Here is a 17,546-nt window from a genome sequence, read left to right on the forward strand (position 1 = left end):
ACCACGTCTTGCACACCTAGACCAAACAAACCATTGTAATCGAATTTGCTGTGATAAAGAATAAAAATTTTGTTAAAAATACAAACAAAAAGGAATGACACATACACTTAAAGGGCTTTTTCCCGGCACATTCCATTGTACTTTACAACCTAGAACACGACTTCCATTAAGGCTCTGTTGCCCTAGTGACCAGATTTGGTAAAGGAGAAATGCTGCCCCCTTGTGGCCGTTTCCCGCAAGAGCAGCTTTAAACCCACAGCTACTGGTCACTTAAAATTCACAAGGGCTCAGGGCTGTAAAGGACACCTGCCGTCAAAAATTGTGCTCAGGTGGGGAATGGACAAAAGAAATTCAAAACAGGCGAATGTTTCAAGAAGATAGTATGCAGAGGTAAGTATTCCTCACTCTCTTTAAACAAAAAAACAGGAAAATGGGTAAAAGCTCAACCTCAGGAATTATTAGACTCATGCAATCTAATCAACCAAAAGGTTTCAACTCACACCTGTCGACTGACCGTCAGCAAAAAGTCTACCAACAATAAATGCTGACGGGGTTGTAGAGAACTGTGTAACCTCTAGGTGCTGGTGGGAAGGAAAGTGGTTAACAGCCAATAATGACTACCGAAAGGAATTGCGTTGAAAAGTGAAAACTGAGGTACCATTCAATCCAGCAGGCACACCACTGGGCCTCTCACCTGAGAAGACCAGGATCGAAAAGACACAGGCTGCAAAAGCTGCACTGCAGCCTTATTCAAAATAGCCAAGATGGGAAGCAACCAAAATGTCCATCAACAGGTGAATGGATAAAGAAGAAGGAGTCCATGTACACAATGGAATATTAGCCATGGAAAACAATGAAACACTGCTCTTTGAGGCACCAGAGATGAGCCTGGAGATAATCACAAAACATGAGGTAAGTCGGAAAGCAAAAGACCTATATCCTATGATATCCCTTAGAGGCGTTATCTAATCACTGACACAAATGAACATATTTCCACAGAGAAAGACACTCACAGACTTAGAAAACCAACTATGCTCATCTAAAAGGAAAGGTGGGGGGAATGGATAAATGAGATTAGTGTTACTATACATATCCAAATACATATTATATACATATTTCAAAACGACCGACCATATAGCAAGGGAGGTCTACAGAACACTCTGTAATATTTTACATGGGAAGAGGATCTGTAGAGTAGACATATATAATGTACAAATGAACCAGATTGTGTACCCCTAGGACAAACAATATTCTAGTCCTTACCCCGATTAAAAAAAATAACAAAAACAAGAAGTAATGAGACCTAAACTTATGGGGGTTTCTCCTGGCACATTCCATTCTAATTTACAACCTAGGAACACGACTTCCAGAAAGGCTCTGCTGCCCTAGTACTCAGATTTGGGAATGGAGAAATGCTGCCTCCTTGTGGCCATTTCCCACAACAGCAGCTTTCAACCCACTGCTAAAGGTCACTAAATATTCACCAACTTGCCATTCTGTAAATGACACCTGCCCTCCAAATAAATCCTGGGATCAAAAATGGAGCAAAAATTTCAAAAGAGGGCAACCTTCCAAGAAGACAATTTCAAGAGCTATGTGGTACTCACAGCTTTTCCTTTAAAGAAGAGGAAAGAAAAAGGTGTGGGAAAATGATATATTTTAGGAATTTTTAAAGACATGCAAACCCAAATTACAAAAACCTATCAGCTCACAGCAGTCAGAATGGCCATCAGCAAAAATGTTTCAAAAAATAAATGCTGAAGGGACTGTGGAGGAATGCGTACACTCGGCCCTAAGGGGGACGTGGTAAGAGCCACTAATGAAAACACAATGGAAGTGCCTTGAAAAGGTAAACACTGAGCTACCCGTCAATCAGTCATACCCACTGCTGGGCCTATCCCCTGAGAAAATGAGAATCAAAACGTCACAGGCTGGCAATCCTGCACTCCAGCCATATTGACCATAGCCAACATTTGGAAGCAATGAAAATGTCCATCAACAGAGGAACGCACCAAGAAGAACTCTTCCATGTACACAATGTAATATTGCTCCAATAATAAATATAAGGTAAATTTAAAAGACAAACATAAGTAAGGAGACATCAGCATTTGTGGGTTTCTTCAGGCACAATCCACTCTAATTTATAACCGAGGAACACCACTGGCCGGAAGGCCTGTTGCCCTAGTACCAGCATGGGGAACGTAGAAAGACTGCCACCCTCTGGCCGTTACCTGCAAACGCAGGTTTAAGCCTGTGCTAATGGTCACCGCAAAATGTCTTCAGGGAGGTAATGGCCAAAAAATTTTAAAATTATGACATACATACTTTAAGAAAACACTTTGAAGAACTAAGCTGTACTCACAGCCTGAAAAATGAAAAGGACCTGCCTTAAAGCTCAGTTTTAATGGATCATGAGACACATGCAAATTCAGCCACAAAGACGTATCAGCTCACACCAGTCAGAATAACCATCAGTAAAAAACCACAAAGAATAAATGCTGAAGGTGCTGTGGAGAAATGCAAACCCTCCACTTTAAGTGGGATGTAACCTGGAGAGAGCCACTTATGAGAGCAGAGTGGAGGTGCCGTTAAAAGGTAAACATTGAGCTACCGTACGATCCAGAGGCTTATTCCTGGACCTATAACCTAAGAAGACAGAATTGGAAAGAAAGAGGCAGGCAAATCTGCATTGCACAGTATTACCATAGCCAAGATATGGAAGTCACCAAAAAGTCCACCGACAGATGGGTGGACAAAGAAGATCTGCTACATGTACAGATGGATTATGAGCTAGCGATAAAATGAAACAATGCCATTTGCAGCACCATAGATGACTCTAGAAGTAATCACGCAACTTGGAGTAAGTGAGAAAGCGAAAGACACATATCCTATCATACCACATAGAGGTGTTACCTAAAAATTGATACAAACGAAGATACTTCCACAGAGAAAGGCAATCACAGATTCAGTACAAAAACTTAAGGTTCACCAAATGGAAACGTGTGAGGATTGGGTACATTACCATATTGAGGTGAACAGAGATATACAAACACACGTGAAATATATAATCACCAAAGACCTACAGAATACCAAGAGAAGACTACTCAACATTGTGTCATAACCTACACGGGAAAAGATTCCAAAGAAGAATAGATATATGTATATGTGTGAAGGAACCTCGTCTTGCACACCTAGACCAAACAAACCATTGTAATCGAATTTGCTGTGATAAAGAATAAAAATTTTGTTAAAAATACAAACAAGAAGGAATGACACATACACTTAAAGGGCTTTTTCCCGGCACATTCCATTGTACTTTACAACCTAGAACACGACTTCCATTAAGGCTCTGTTGCCCTAGTGACCAGATTTGGTAAAGGAGAAATGCTGCCCCCTTGTGGCCGTTTCCCGCAAGAGCAGCTTTAAACCCACAGCTACTGGTCACTTAAAATTCACAAGGGCTCAGGGCTGTAAAGGACACCTGCCGTCAAAAATTGTGCTCAGGTGGGGAATGGACAAAAGAAATTCAAAACAGGCGAATGTTTCAAGAAGATAGTATGCAGAGGTAAGTATTCCTCACCCTCTTTAAACAAAAAAACAGGAAAATGGGTAAAAGCTCAACCTCAGGAATTATTAGACTCATGCAATCTAATCAACCAAAAGGTTCCAACTCACACCTGTCGACTGACCGTCAGCAAAAAGTCTACCAACAATAAATGCTGACGGGGTTGTAGAGAACTGTGTAACCTCTAGGTGCTGGTGGGATGGAAAGTGGTTAACAGCCTATAATGACCACCGAAAGGAACTGGGTTGAAAAGTGAAAACTGAGGTACCATTCAATCCAGCAGGCACACCACTGGGCCTCTCACCTGAGAAGACCAGGATCGAAAAGACACAGGCTGCAAATGCTGCACTGCAGCCTTATTCAAAATAGCCAAGATGCGAAGCAACCAAAATGTCCATCAACAGGTGAATGGATAAAGAAGAAGGAGTCCATGTACACAATGGAATATTAGCCATGGAAAACAATGAAACACTGCTCTTTGAGGCACCAGAGATGAGCCTGGAGATAATCACAAAACATGAGGTAAGTCGGAAAGCAAAAGACCTATATCCTATGATATCCCTTAGAGGCGTTATCTAATCACTGACACAAATGAACATATTTCCACAGAGAAAGACACTCACAGACTTAGAAAACCAACTATGCTCATCTAAAAGGAAAGGTGGGGGGAATGGATAAATGAGATTAGTGTTACTATACATATCCAAATACATATTATATACATATTTCAAAACGACCGACCATATAGCAAGGGAGGTCTACAGAACACTCTGTAATATTTTACATGGGAAGAGGATCTGTAGAGTAGACATATATAATGTACAAATGAACCAGATTGTGTACCCCTAGGACAAACAATATTCTAGTCCTTACCCCGATTAAAAAAATTAACAAAAACAAGAAGTAATGAGACCTAAACTTATGGGGGTTTCTCCTGGCACATTCCATTCTAATTTACAACCTAGGAACACGACTTCCAGAAAGGCTCTGCTGCCCTAGTACTCAGATTTGGGAATGGAGAAATGCTGCCTCCTTGTGGCCATTTCCCACAACAGCAGCTTTCAACCCACTGCTAAAGGTCACTAAATATTCACCAACTTGCCATTCTGTAAATGACACCTGCCCTCCAAATAAATCCTGGGATCAAAAATGGAGCAAAAATTTCAAAAGAGGGCAACCTTCCAAGAAGACAATTTCAAGAGCTATGTGGTACTCACAGCTTTTCCTTTAAAGAAGAGGAAAGAAAAAGGTGTGGGAAAATGATATATTTTAGGAATTTTTAAAGACATGCAAACCCAAATTACAAAAACCTATCAGCTCACAGCAGTCAGAATGGCCATCAGCAAAAATGTTTCAAAAAATAAATGCTGAAGGGACTGTGGAGGAATGCGTACACTCGGCCCTAAGGGGGACGTGGTAAGAGCCACTAATGAAAACACAATGGAAGTGCCTTGAAAAGGTAAACACTGAGCTACCCGTCAATCAGTCATACCCACTGCTGGGCCTATCCCCTGAGAAAATGAGAATCAAAACGTCACAGGCTGGCAATCCTGCACTCCAGCCATATTGACCATAGCCAACATTTGGAAGCAATGAAAATGTCCATCAACAGAGGAACGCACCAAGAAGAACTCTTCCATGTACACAATGTAATATTGCTCCAATAATAAATATAAGGTAAATTTAAAAGACAAACATAAGTAAGGAGACATCAGCATTTGTGGGTTTCTTCAGGCACATTCCACTCTAATTTATAACCGAGGAACACCACTGGCCGGAAGGCCTGTTGCCCTAGTACCAGCATGGGGAACGTAGAAAGACCGCCACCCTCTGGCCGTTACCTGCAAACGCAGGTTTAAGCCTGTGCTAATGGTCACCGCAAAATGTCTTCAGGGAGGTAATGGCCAAAAAATTTTAAAATTATGACATACATACTTTAAGAAAACACTTTGAAGAACTAAGCGGTACTCACAGCCTGAAAAATGAAAAGGACCTGCCTTAAAGCTCAGTTTTAATGGATCATGAGACACATGCAAATTCAGCCACAAAGACGTATCAGCTCACACCAGTCAGAATAACCATCAGTAAAAAACCACAAAGAATAAATGCTGAAGGTGCTGTGGAGAAATGCAAACCCTCCACTTTAAGTGGGATGTAACCTGGAGAGAGCCACTCATGAGAGCAGAGTGGAGGTGCCGTTAAAAGGTAAACATTGAGCTACCGTACGATCCAGAGGCTTATTCCTGGACCTATAACCTAAGAAGACAGAATTGGAAAGAAAGAGGCAGGCAAATCTGCATTGCACAGTATTACCATAGCCAAGATATGGAAGTCACCAAAAAGTCCACCGACAGATGGGTGGACAAAGAAGAACTGCTACATGTACAGATGGATTATGAGCTAGCGATAAAATGAAGCAATGCCATTTGCAGCACCATAGATGACTCTAGAAGTAATCACGCAACTTGGAGTAAGTGAGAAAACGAAAGACCCATATCCTATCATACCACATAGAGGTGTTACCTAAAAATTGATACAAACGAAGATACTTCCACAGAGAAAGGCAATCACAGATTCAGTACAAAAACTTAAGGTTCACCAAATGGAAACGTGTGAGGATTGGGTACATTACCATATTGAGGTGAACAGAGATATACAAACACACGTGAAATATATAATCACCAAAGACCTACAGAATACCAAGAGAAGACTACTCAACATTGTGTCATAACCTACACGGGAAAAGATTCCAAAGAAGAATAGATATATGTATATGTGTGAAGGAACCACATCTTGCACACCTAGACCAAACAAACCATTGTAATCGAATTTGCTGTGATAAAGAATAAAAATTTTGTTAAAAATACAAACAAGAAGGAATGACACATAAACTTAAAGGGCTTTTTCCCGGCACATTCCATTGTACTTTACAACCTAGAACACGACTTCCATTAAGGCTCTGTTGCCCTAGTGACCAGATTTGGTAAAGGAGAAATGCTGCCCCCTTGTGGCCGTTTCCCGCAAGAGCAGCTTTAAACCCACAGCTACTGGTCACTTAAAATTCACAAGGGCTCAGGGCTGTAAAGGACACCTGCCGTCAAAAATTGTGCTCAGGTGGGGAATGGACAAAAGAAATTCAAAACAGGCGAATGTTTCAAGAAGATAGTATGCAGAGGTAAGTATTCCTCACTCTCTTTAAACAAAAAAACAGGAAAATGGGTAAAAGCTCAACCTCAGGAATTATTAGACTCATGCAATCTAATCAACCAAAAGGTTCCAACTCACACCTGTCGACTGACCGTCAGCAAAAAGTCTACCAACAATAAATGCTGACGGGGTTGTAGAGAACTGTGTAACCTCTAGGTGCTGGTGGGATGGAAAGTGGTTAAGAGCCAATAATGACCACCGAAAGGAACTGCGTTGAAAAGTGAAAACTGAGGTACCATTCAATCCAGCAGGCACACCACTGGGCCTCTCACCTGAGAAGACCAGGATCGAAAAGACACAGGCTGCAAAGGCTGCACTGCAGCCTTATTCAAAATAGCCAAGATGGGAAGCAACCAAAATGTCCATCAACAGGTGAATGGATAAAGAAGAAGGAGTCCATGTACACAATGGAATATTAGCCATGGAAAACAATGAAACACTGCTCTTTGAGGCACCAGAGATGAGCCTGGAGATAATCACAAAACATGAGGTAAGTCGGAAAGCAAAAGACCTATATCCTATGATATCCCTTAGAGGCGTTATCTAATCACTGACACAAATGAACATATTTCCACAGAGAAAGACACTCACAGACTTAGAAAACCAACTATGCTCATCTAAAAGGAAAGGTGGGGGGAATGGATAAATGAGATTAGTGTTACTATACATATCCAAATACATATTATATACATATTTCAAAACGACCGACCATATAGCAAGGGAGGTCTACAGAACACTCTGTAATATTTTACATGGGAAGAGGATCTGTAGAGTAGACATATATAATGTACAAATGAACCAGATTGTGTACCCCTAGGACAAACAATATTCTAGTCCTTACCCCGATTAAAAAAATTAACAAAAACAAGAAGTAATGAGACCTAAACTTATGGGGGTTTCTCCTGGCACATTCCATTCTAATTTACAACCTAGGAACACGACTTCCAGAAAGGCTCTGCTGCCCTAGTACTCAGATTTGGGAATGGAGAAATGCTGCCTCCTTGTGGCCATTTCCCACAACAGCAGCTTTCAACCCACTGCTAAAGGTCACTAAATATTCACCAACTTGCCATTCTGTAAATGACACCTGCCCTCCAAATAAATCCTGGGATCAAAAATGGAGCAAAAATTTCAAAAGAGGGCAACCTTCCAAGAAGACAATTTCAAGAGCTATGTGGTACTCACAGCTTTTCCTTTAAAGAAGAGGAAAGAAAAAGGTGTGGGAAAATGATATATTTTAGGAATTTTTAAAGACATGCAAACCCAAATTACAAAAACCTATCAGCTCACAGCAGTCAGAATGGCCATCAGCAAAAATGTTTCAAAAAATAAATGCTGAAGGGACTGTGGAGGAATGCGTACACTCGGCCCTAAGGGGGACGTGGTAAGAGCCACTAATGAAAACACAATGGAAGTGCCTTGAAAAGGTAAACACTGAGCTACCCGTCAATCAGTCATACCCACTGCTGGGCCTATCCCCTGAGAAAATGAGAATCAAAACGTCACAGGCTGGCAATCCTGCACTCCAGCCATATTGACCATAGCCAACATTTGGAAGCAATGAAAATGTCCATCAACAGAGGAACGCACCAAGAAGAACTCTTCCATGTACACAATGTAATATTGCTCCAATAATAAATATAAGGTAAATTTAAAAGACAAACATAAGTAAGGAGACATCAGCATTTGTGGGTTTCTTCAGGCACATTCCACTCTAATTTATAACCGAGGAACACCACTGGCCGGAAGGCCTGTTGCCCTAGTACCAGCATGGGGAACGTAGAAAGACCGCCACCCTCTGGCCGTTACCTGCAAACGCAGGTTTAAGCCTGTGCTAATGGTCACCGCAAAATGTCTTCAGGGAGGTAATGGCCAAAAAATTTTAAAATTATGACATACATACTTTAAGAAAACACTTTGAAGAACTAAGCGGTACTCACAGCCTGAAAAATGAAAAGGACCTGCCTTAAAGCTCAGTTTTAATGGATCATGAGACACATGCAAATTCAGCCACAAAGACGTATCAGCTCACACCAGTCAGAATAACCATCAGTAAAAAACCACAAAGAATAAATGCTGAAGGTGCTGTGGAGAAATGCAAACCCTCCACTTTAAGTGGGATGTAACCTGGAGAGAGCCACTCATGAGAGCAGAGTGGAGGTGCCGTTAAAAGGTAAACATTGAGCTACCGTACGATCCAGAGGCTTATTCCTGGACCTATAACCTAAGAAGACAGAATTGGAAAGAAAGAGGCAGGCAAATCTGCATTGCACAGTATTACCATAGCCAAGATATGGAAGTCACCAAAAAGTCCACCGACAGATGGGTGGACAAAGAAGAACTGCTACATGTACAGATGGATTATGAGCTAGCGATAAAATGAAGCAATGCCATTTGCAGCACCATAGATGACTCTAGAAGTAATCACGCAACTTGGAATAAGTGAGAAAACGAAAGACACATATCCTATCATACCACATAGAGGTGTTACCTAAAAATTGATACAAACGAAGATACTTCCACAGAGAAAGGCAATCACAGATTCAGTACAAAAACTTAAGGTTCACCAAATGGAAACGTGTGAGGATTGGGTACATTACCATATTGAGGTGAACAGAGATATACAAACACACGTGAAATATATAATCACCAAAGACCTACAGAATACCAAGAGAAGACTACTCAACATTGTGTCATAACCTACACGGGAAGAGATTCCAAAGAAGAATAGATATATGTATATGTGTGAAGGAACCACATCTTGCACACCTAGACCAAACAAACCATTGTAATCGAATTTGCTGTGATAAAGAATAAAAATTTTGTTAAAAATACAAACAAAAAGGAATGACACATACACTTAAAGGGCTTTTTCCCGGCACATTCCATTGTACTTTACAACCTAGAACACGACTTCCATTAAGGCTCTGTTGCCCTAGTGACCAGATTTGGTAAAGGAGAAATGCTGCCCCCTTGTGGCCGTTTCCCGCAAGAGCAGCTTTAAACCCACAGCTACTGGTCACTTAAAATTCACAAGGGCTCAGGGCTGTAAAGGACACCTGCCGTCAAAAATTGTGCTCAGGTGGGGAATGGACAAAAGAAATTCAAAACAGGCGAATGTTTCAAGAAGATAGTATGCAGAGGTAAGTATTCCTCACTCTCTTTAAACAAAAAAACAGGAAAATGGGTAAAAGCTCAACCTCAGGAATTATTAGACTCATGCAATCTAATCAACCAAAAGGTTTCAACTCACACCTGTCGACTGACCGTCAGCAAAAAGTCTACCAACAATAAATGCTGACGGGGTTGTAGAGAACTGTGTAACCTCTAGGTGCTGGTGGGAAGGAAAGTGGTTAACAGCCAATAATGACTACCGAAAGGAATTGCGTTGAAAAGTGAAAACTGAGGTACCATTCAATCCAGCAGGCACACCACTGGGCCTCTCACCTGAGAAGACCAGGATCGAAAAGACACAGGCTGCAAAAGCTGCACTGCAGCCTTATTCAAAATAGCCAAGATGGGAAGCAACCAAAATGTCCATCAACAGGTGAATGGATAAAGAAGAAGGAGTCCATGTACACAATGGAATATTAGCCATGGAAAACAATGAAACACTGCTCTTTGAGGCACCAGAGATGAGCCTGGAGATAATCACAAAACATGAGGTAAGTCGGAAAGCAAAAGACCTATATCCTATGATATCCCTTAGAGGCGTTATCTAATCACTGACACAAATGAACATATTTCCACAGAGAAAGACACTCACAGACTTAGAAAACCAACTATGCTCATCTAAAAGGAAAGGTGGGGGGAATGGATAAATGAGATTAGTGTTACTATACATATCCAAATACATATTATATACATATTTCAAAACGACCGACCATATAGCAAGGGAGGTCTACAGAACACTCTGTAATATTTTACATGGGAAGAGGATCTGTAGAGTAGACATATATAATGTACAAATGAACCAGATTGTGTACCCCTAGGACAAACAATATTCTAGTCCTTACCCCGATTAAAAAAAATAACAAAAACAAGAAGTAATGAGACCTAAACTTATGGGGGTTTCTCCTGGCACATTCCATTCTAATTTACAACCTAGGAACACGACTTCCAGAAAGGCTCTGCTGCCCTAGTACTCAGATTTGGGAATGGAGAAATGCTGCCTCCTTGTGGCCATTTCCCACAACAGCAGCTTTCAACCCACTGCTAAAGGTCACTAAATATTCACCAACTTGCCATTCTGTAAATGACACCTGCCCTCCAAATAAATCCTGGGATCAAAAATGGAGCAAAAATTTCAAAAGAGGGCAACCTTCCAAGAAGACAATTTCAAGAGCTATGTGGTACTCACAGCTTTTCCTTTAAAGAAGAGGAAAGAAAAAGGTGTGGGAAAATGATATATTTTAGGAATTTTTAAAGACATGCAAACCCAAATTACAAAAACCTATCAGCTCACAGCAGTCAGAATGGCCATCAGCAAAAATGTTTCAAAAAATAAATGCTGAAGGGACTGTGGAGGAATGCGTACACTCGGCCCTAAGGGGGACGTGGTAAGAGCCACTAATGAAAACACAATGGAAGTGCCTTGAAAAGGTAAACACTGAGCTACCCGTCAATCAGTCATACCCACTGCTGGGCCTATCCCCTGAGAAAATGAGAATCAAAACGTCACAGGCTGGCAATCCTGCACTCCAGCCATATTGACCATAGCCAACATTTGGAAGCAATGAAAATGTCCATCAACAGAGGAACGCACCAAGAAGAACTCTTCCATGTACACAATGTAATATTGCTCCAATAATAAATATAAGGTAAATTTAAAAGACAAACATAAGTAAGGAGACATCAGCATTTGTGGGTTTCTTCAGGCACAATCCACTCTAATTTATAACCGAGGAACACCACTGGCCGGAAGGCCTGTTGCCCTAGTACCAGCATGGGGAACGTAGAAAGACTGCCACCCTCTGGCCGTTACCTGCAAACGCAGGTTTAAGCCTGTGCTAATGGTCACCGCAAAATGTCTTCAGGGAGGTAATGGCCAAAAAATTTTAAAATTATGACATACATACTTTAAGAAAACACTTTGAAGAACTAAGCTGTACTCACAGCCTGAAAAATGAAAAGGACCTGCCTTAAAGCTCAGTTTTAATGGATCATGAGACACATGCAAATTCAGCCACAAAGACGTATCAGCTCACACCAGTCAGAATAACCATCAGTAAAAAACCACAAAGAATAAATGCTGAAGGTGCTGTGGAGAAATGCAAACCCTCCACTTTAAGTGGGATGTAACCTGGAGAGAGCCACTTATGAGAGCAGAGTGGAGGTGCCGTTAAAAGGTAAACATTGAGCTACCGTACGATCCAGAGGCTTATTCCTGGACCTATAACCTAAGAAGACAGAATTGGAAAGAAAGAGGCAGGCAAATCTGCATTGCACAGTATTACCATAGCCAAGATATGGAAGTCACCAAAAAGTCCACCGACAGATGGGTGGACAAAGAAGATCTGCTACATGTACAGATGGATTATGAGCTAGCGATAAAATGAAACAATGCCATTTGCAGCACCATAGATGACTCTAGAAGTAATCACGCAACTTGGAGTAAGTGAGAAAGCGAAAGACACATATCCTATCATACCACATAGAGGTGTTACCTAAAAATTGATACAAACGAAGATACTTCCACAGAGAAAGGCAATCACAGATTCAGTACAAAAACTTAAGGTTCACCAAATGGAAACGTGTGAGGATTGGGTACATTACCATATTGAGGTGAACAGAGATATACAAACACACGTGAAATATATAATCACCAAAGACCTACAGAATACCAAGAGAAGACTACTCAACATTGTGTCATAACCTACATGGGAAAAGATTCCAAAGAAGAATAGATATATGTATATGTGTGAAGGAACCTCGTCTTGCACACCTAGACCAAACAAACCATTGTAATCGAATTTGCTGTGATAAAGAATAAAAATTTTGTTAAAAATACAAACAAGAAGGAATGACACATACACTTAAAGGGCTTTTTCCCGGCACATTCCATTGTACTTTACAACCTAGAACACGACTTCCATTAAGGCTCTGTTGCCCTAGTGACCAGATTTGGTAAAGGAGAAATGCTGCCCCCTTGTGGCCGTTTCCCGCAAGAGCAGCTTTAAACCCACAGCTACTGGTCACTTAAAATTCACAAGGGCTCAGGGCTGTAAAGGACACCTGCCGTCAAAAATTGTGCTCAGGTGGGGAATGGACAAAAGAAATTCAAAACAGGCGAATGTTTCAAGAAGATAGTATGCAGAGGTAAGTATTCCTCACCCTCTTTAAACAAAAAAACAGGAAAATGGGTAAAAGCTCAACCTCAGGAATTATTAGACTCATGCAATCTAATCAACCAAAAGGTTCCAACTCACACCTGTCGACTGACCGTCAGCAAAAAGTCTACCAACAATAAATGCTGACGGGGTTGTAGAGAACTGTGTAACCTCTAGGTGCTGGTGGGATGGAAAGTGGTTAACAGCCTATAATGACCACCGAAAGGAACTGCGTTGAAAAGTGAAAACTGAGGTACCATTCAATCCAGCAGGCACACCACTGGGCCTCTCACCTGAGAAGACCAGGATCGAAAAGACACAGGCTGCAAATGCTGCACTGCAGCCTTATTCAAAATAGCCAAGATGCGAAGCAACCAAAATGTCCATCAACAGGTGAATGGATAAAGAAGAAGGAGTCCATGTACACAATGGAATATTAGCCATGGAAAACAATGAAACACTGCTCTTTGAGGCACCAGAGATGAGCCTGGAGATAATCACAAAACATGAGGTAAGTCGGAAAGCAAAAGACCTATATCCTATGATATCCCTTAGAGGCGTTATCTAATCACTGACACAAATGAACATATTTCCACAGAGAAAGACACTCACAGACTTAGAAAACCAACTATGCTCATCTAAAAGGAAAGGTGGGGGGAATGGATAAATGAGATTAGTGTTACTATACATATCCAAATACATATTATATACATATTTCAAAACGACCGACCATATAGCAAGGGAGGTCTACAGAACACTCTGTAATATTTTACATGGGAAGAGGATCTGTAGAGTAGACATATATAATGTACAAATGAACCAGATTGTGTACCCCTAGGACAAACAATATTCTAGTCCTTACCCCGATTAAAAAAATTAACAAAAACAAGAAGTAATGAGACCTAAACTTATGGGGGTTTCTCCTGGCACATTCCATTCTAATTTACAACCTAGGAACACGACTTCCAGAAAGGCTCTGCTGCCCTAGTACTCAGATTTGGGAATGGAGAAATGCTGCCTCCTTGTGGCCATTTCCCACAACAGCAGCTTTCAACCCACTGCTAAAGGTCACTAAATATTCACCAACTTGCCATTCTGTAAATGACACCTGCCCTCCAAATAAATCCTGGGATCAAAAATGGAGCAAAAATTTCAAAAGAGGGCAACCTTCCAAGAAGACAATTTCAAGAGCTATGTGGTACTCACAGCTTTTCCTTTAAAGAAGAGGAAAGAAAAAGGTGTGGGAAAATGATATATTTTAGGAATTTTTAAAGACATGCAAACCCAAATTACAAAAACCTATCAGCTCACAGCAGTCAGAATGGCCATCAGCAAAAATGTTTCAAAAAATAAATGCTGAAGGGACTGTGGAGGAATGCGTACACTCGGCCCTAAGGGGGACGTGGTAAGAGCCACTAATGAAAACACAATGGAAGTGCCTTGAAAAGGTAAACACTGAGCTACCCGTCAATCAGTCATACCCACTGCTGGGCCTATCCCCTGAGAAAATGAGAATCAAAACGTCACAGGCTGGCAATCCTGCACTCCAGCCATATTGACCATAGCCAACATTTGGAAGCAATGAAAATGTCCATCAACAGAGGAACGCACCAAGAAGAACTCTTCCATGTACACAATGTAATATTGCTCCAATAATAAATATAAGGTAAATTTAAAAGACAAACATAAGTAAGGAGACATCAGCATTTGTGGGTTTCTTCAGGCACATTCCACTCTAATTTATAACCGAGGAACACCACTGGCCGGAAGGCCTGTTGCCCTAGTACCAGCATGGGGAACGTAGAAAGACCGCCACCCTCTGGCCGTTACCTGCAAACGCAGGTTTAAGCCTGTGCTAATGGTCACCGCAAAATGTCTTCAGGGAGGTAATGGCCAAAAAATTTTAAAATTATGACATACATACTTTAAGAAAACACTTTGAAGAACTAAGCGGTACTCACAGCCTGAAAAATGAAAAGGACCTGCCTTAAAGCTCAGTTTTAATGGATCATGAGACACATGCAAATTCAGCCACAAAGACGTATCAGCTCACACCAGTCAGAATAACCATCAGTAAAAAACCACAAAGAATAAATGCTGAAGGTGCTGTGGAGAAATGCAAACCCTCCACTTTAAGTGGGATGTAACCTGGAGAGAGCCACTCATGAGAGCAGAGTGGAGGTGCCGTTAAAAGGTAAACATTGAGCTACCGTACGATCCAGAGGCTTATTCCTGGACCTATAACCTAAGAAGACAGAATTGGAAAGAAAGAGGCAGGCAAATCTGCATTGCACAGTATTACCATAGCCAAGATATGGAAGTCACCAAAAAGTCCACCGACAGATGGGTGGACAAAGAAGAACTGCTACATGTACAGATGGATTATGAGCTAGCGATAAAATGAAGCAATGCCATTTGCAGCACCATAGATGACTCTAGAAGTAATCACGCAACTTGGAATAAGTGAGAAAACGAAAGACACATATCCTATCATACCACATAGAGGTGTTACCTAAAAATTGATACAAACGAAGATACTTCCACAGAGAAAGGCAATCACAGATTCAGTACAAAAACTTAAGGTTCACCAAATGGAAACGTGTGAGGATTGGGTACATTACCATATTGAGGTGAACAGAGATATACAAACACACGTGAAATATATAATCACCAAAGACCTACAGAATACCAAGAGAAGACTACTCAACATTGTGTCATAACCTACACGGGAAGAGATTCCAAAGAAGAATAGATATATGTATATGTGTGAAGGAACCACGTCTTGCACACCTAGACCAAACAAACCATTGTAATCGAATTTGCTGTGATAAAGAATAAAAATTTTGTTAAAAATACAAACAAAAAGGAATGACACATACACTTAAAGGGCTTTTTCCCGGCACATTCCATTGTACTTTACAACCTAGAACACGACTTCCATTAAGGCTCTGTTGCCCTAGTGACCAGATTTGGTAAAGGAGAAATGCTGCCCCCTTGTGGCCGTTTCCCGCAAGAGCAGCTTTAAACCCACAGCTACTGGTCACTTAAAATTCACAAGGGCTCAGGGCTGTAAAGGACACCTGCCGTCAAAAATTGTGCTCAGGTGGGGAATGGACAAAAGAAATTCAAAACAGGCGAATGTTTCAAGAAGATAGTATGCAGAGGTAAGTATTCCTCACTCTCTTTAAACAAAAAAACAGGAAAATGGGTAAAAGCTCAACCTCAGGAATTATTAGACTCATGCAATCTAATCAACCAAAAGGTTTCAACTCACACCTGTCGACTGACCGTCAGCAAAAAGTCTACCAACAATAAATGCTGACGGGGTTGTAGAGAACTGTGTAACCTCTAGGTGCTGGTGGGAAGGAAAGTGGTTAACAGCCAATAATGACTACCGAAAGGAATTGCGTTGAAAAGTGAAAACTGAGGTACCATTCAATCCAGCAGGCACACCACTGGGCCTCTCACCTGAGAAGACCAGGATCGAAAAGACACAGGCTGCAAAAGCTGCACTGCAGCCTTATTCAAAATAGCCAAGATGGGAAGCAACCAAAATGTCCATCAACAGGTGAATGGATAAAGAAGAAGGAGTCCATGTACACAATGGAATATTAGCCATGGAAAACAATGAAACACTGCTCTTTGAGGCACCAGAGATGAGCCTGGAGATAATCACAAAACATGAGGTAAGTCGGAAAGCAAAAGACCTATATCCTATGATATCCCTTAGAGGCGTTATCTAATCACTGACACAAATGAACATATTTCCACAGAGAAAGACACTCACAGACTTAGAAAACCAACTATGCTCATCTAAAAGGAAAGGTGGGGGGAATGGATAAATGAGATTAGTGTTACTATACATATCCAAATACATATTATATACATATTTCAAAACGACCGACCATATAGCAAGGGAGGTCTACAGAACACTCTGTAATATTTTACATGGGAAGAGGATCTGTAGAGTAGACATATATAATGTACAAATGAACCAGATTGTGTACCCCTAGGACAAACAATATTCTAGTCCTTACCCCGATTAAAAAAAATAACAAAAACAAGAAGTAATGAGACCTAAACTTATGGGGGTTTCTCCTGGCACATTCCATTCTAATTTACAACCTAGGAACACGACTTCCAGAAAGGCTCTGCTGCCCTAGTACTCAGATTTGGGAATGGAGAAATGCTGCCTCCTTGTGGCCATTTCCCACAACAGCAGCTTTCAACCCACTGCTAAAGGTCACTAAATATTCACCAACTTGCCATTCTGTAAATGACACCTGCCCTCCAAATAAATCCTGGGATCAAAAATGGAGCAAAAATTTCAAAAGAGGGCAACCTTCCAAGAAGACAATTTCAAGAGCTATGTGGTACTCACAGCTTTTCCTTTAAAGAAGAGGAAAGAAAAAGGTGTGGGAAAATGATATATTTTAGGAATTTTT

Source organism: Eschrichtius robustus, chromosome 5 (assembly GCF_028021215.1).
Source record: "Eschrichtius robustus isolate mEscRob2 chromosome 5, mEscRob2.pri, whole genome shotgun sequence".
NCBI classification, from domain to species: Eukaryota; Metazoa; Chordata; class Mammalia; order Artiodactyla; family Eschrichtiidae; genus Eschrichtius; species Eschrichtius robustus.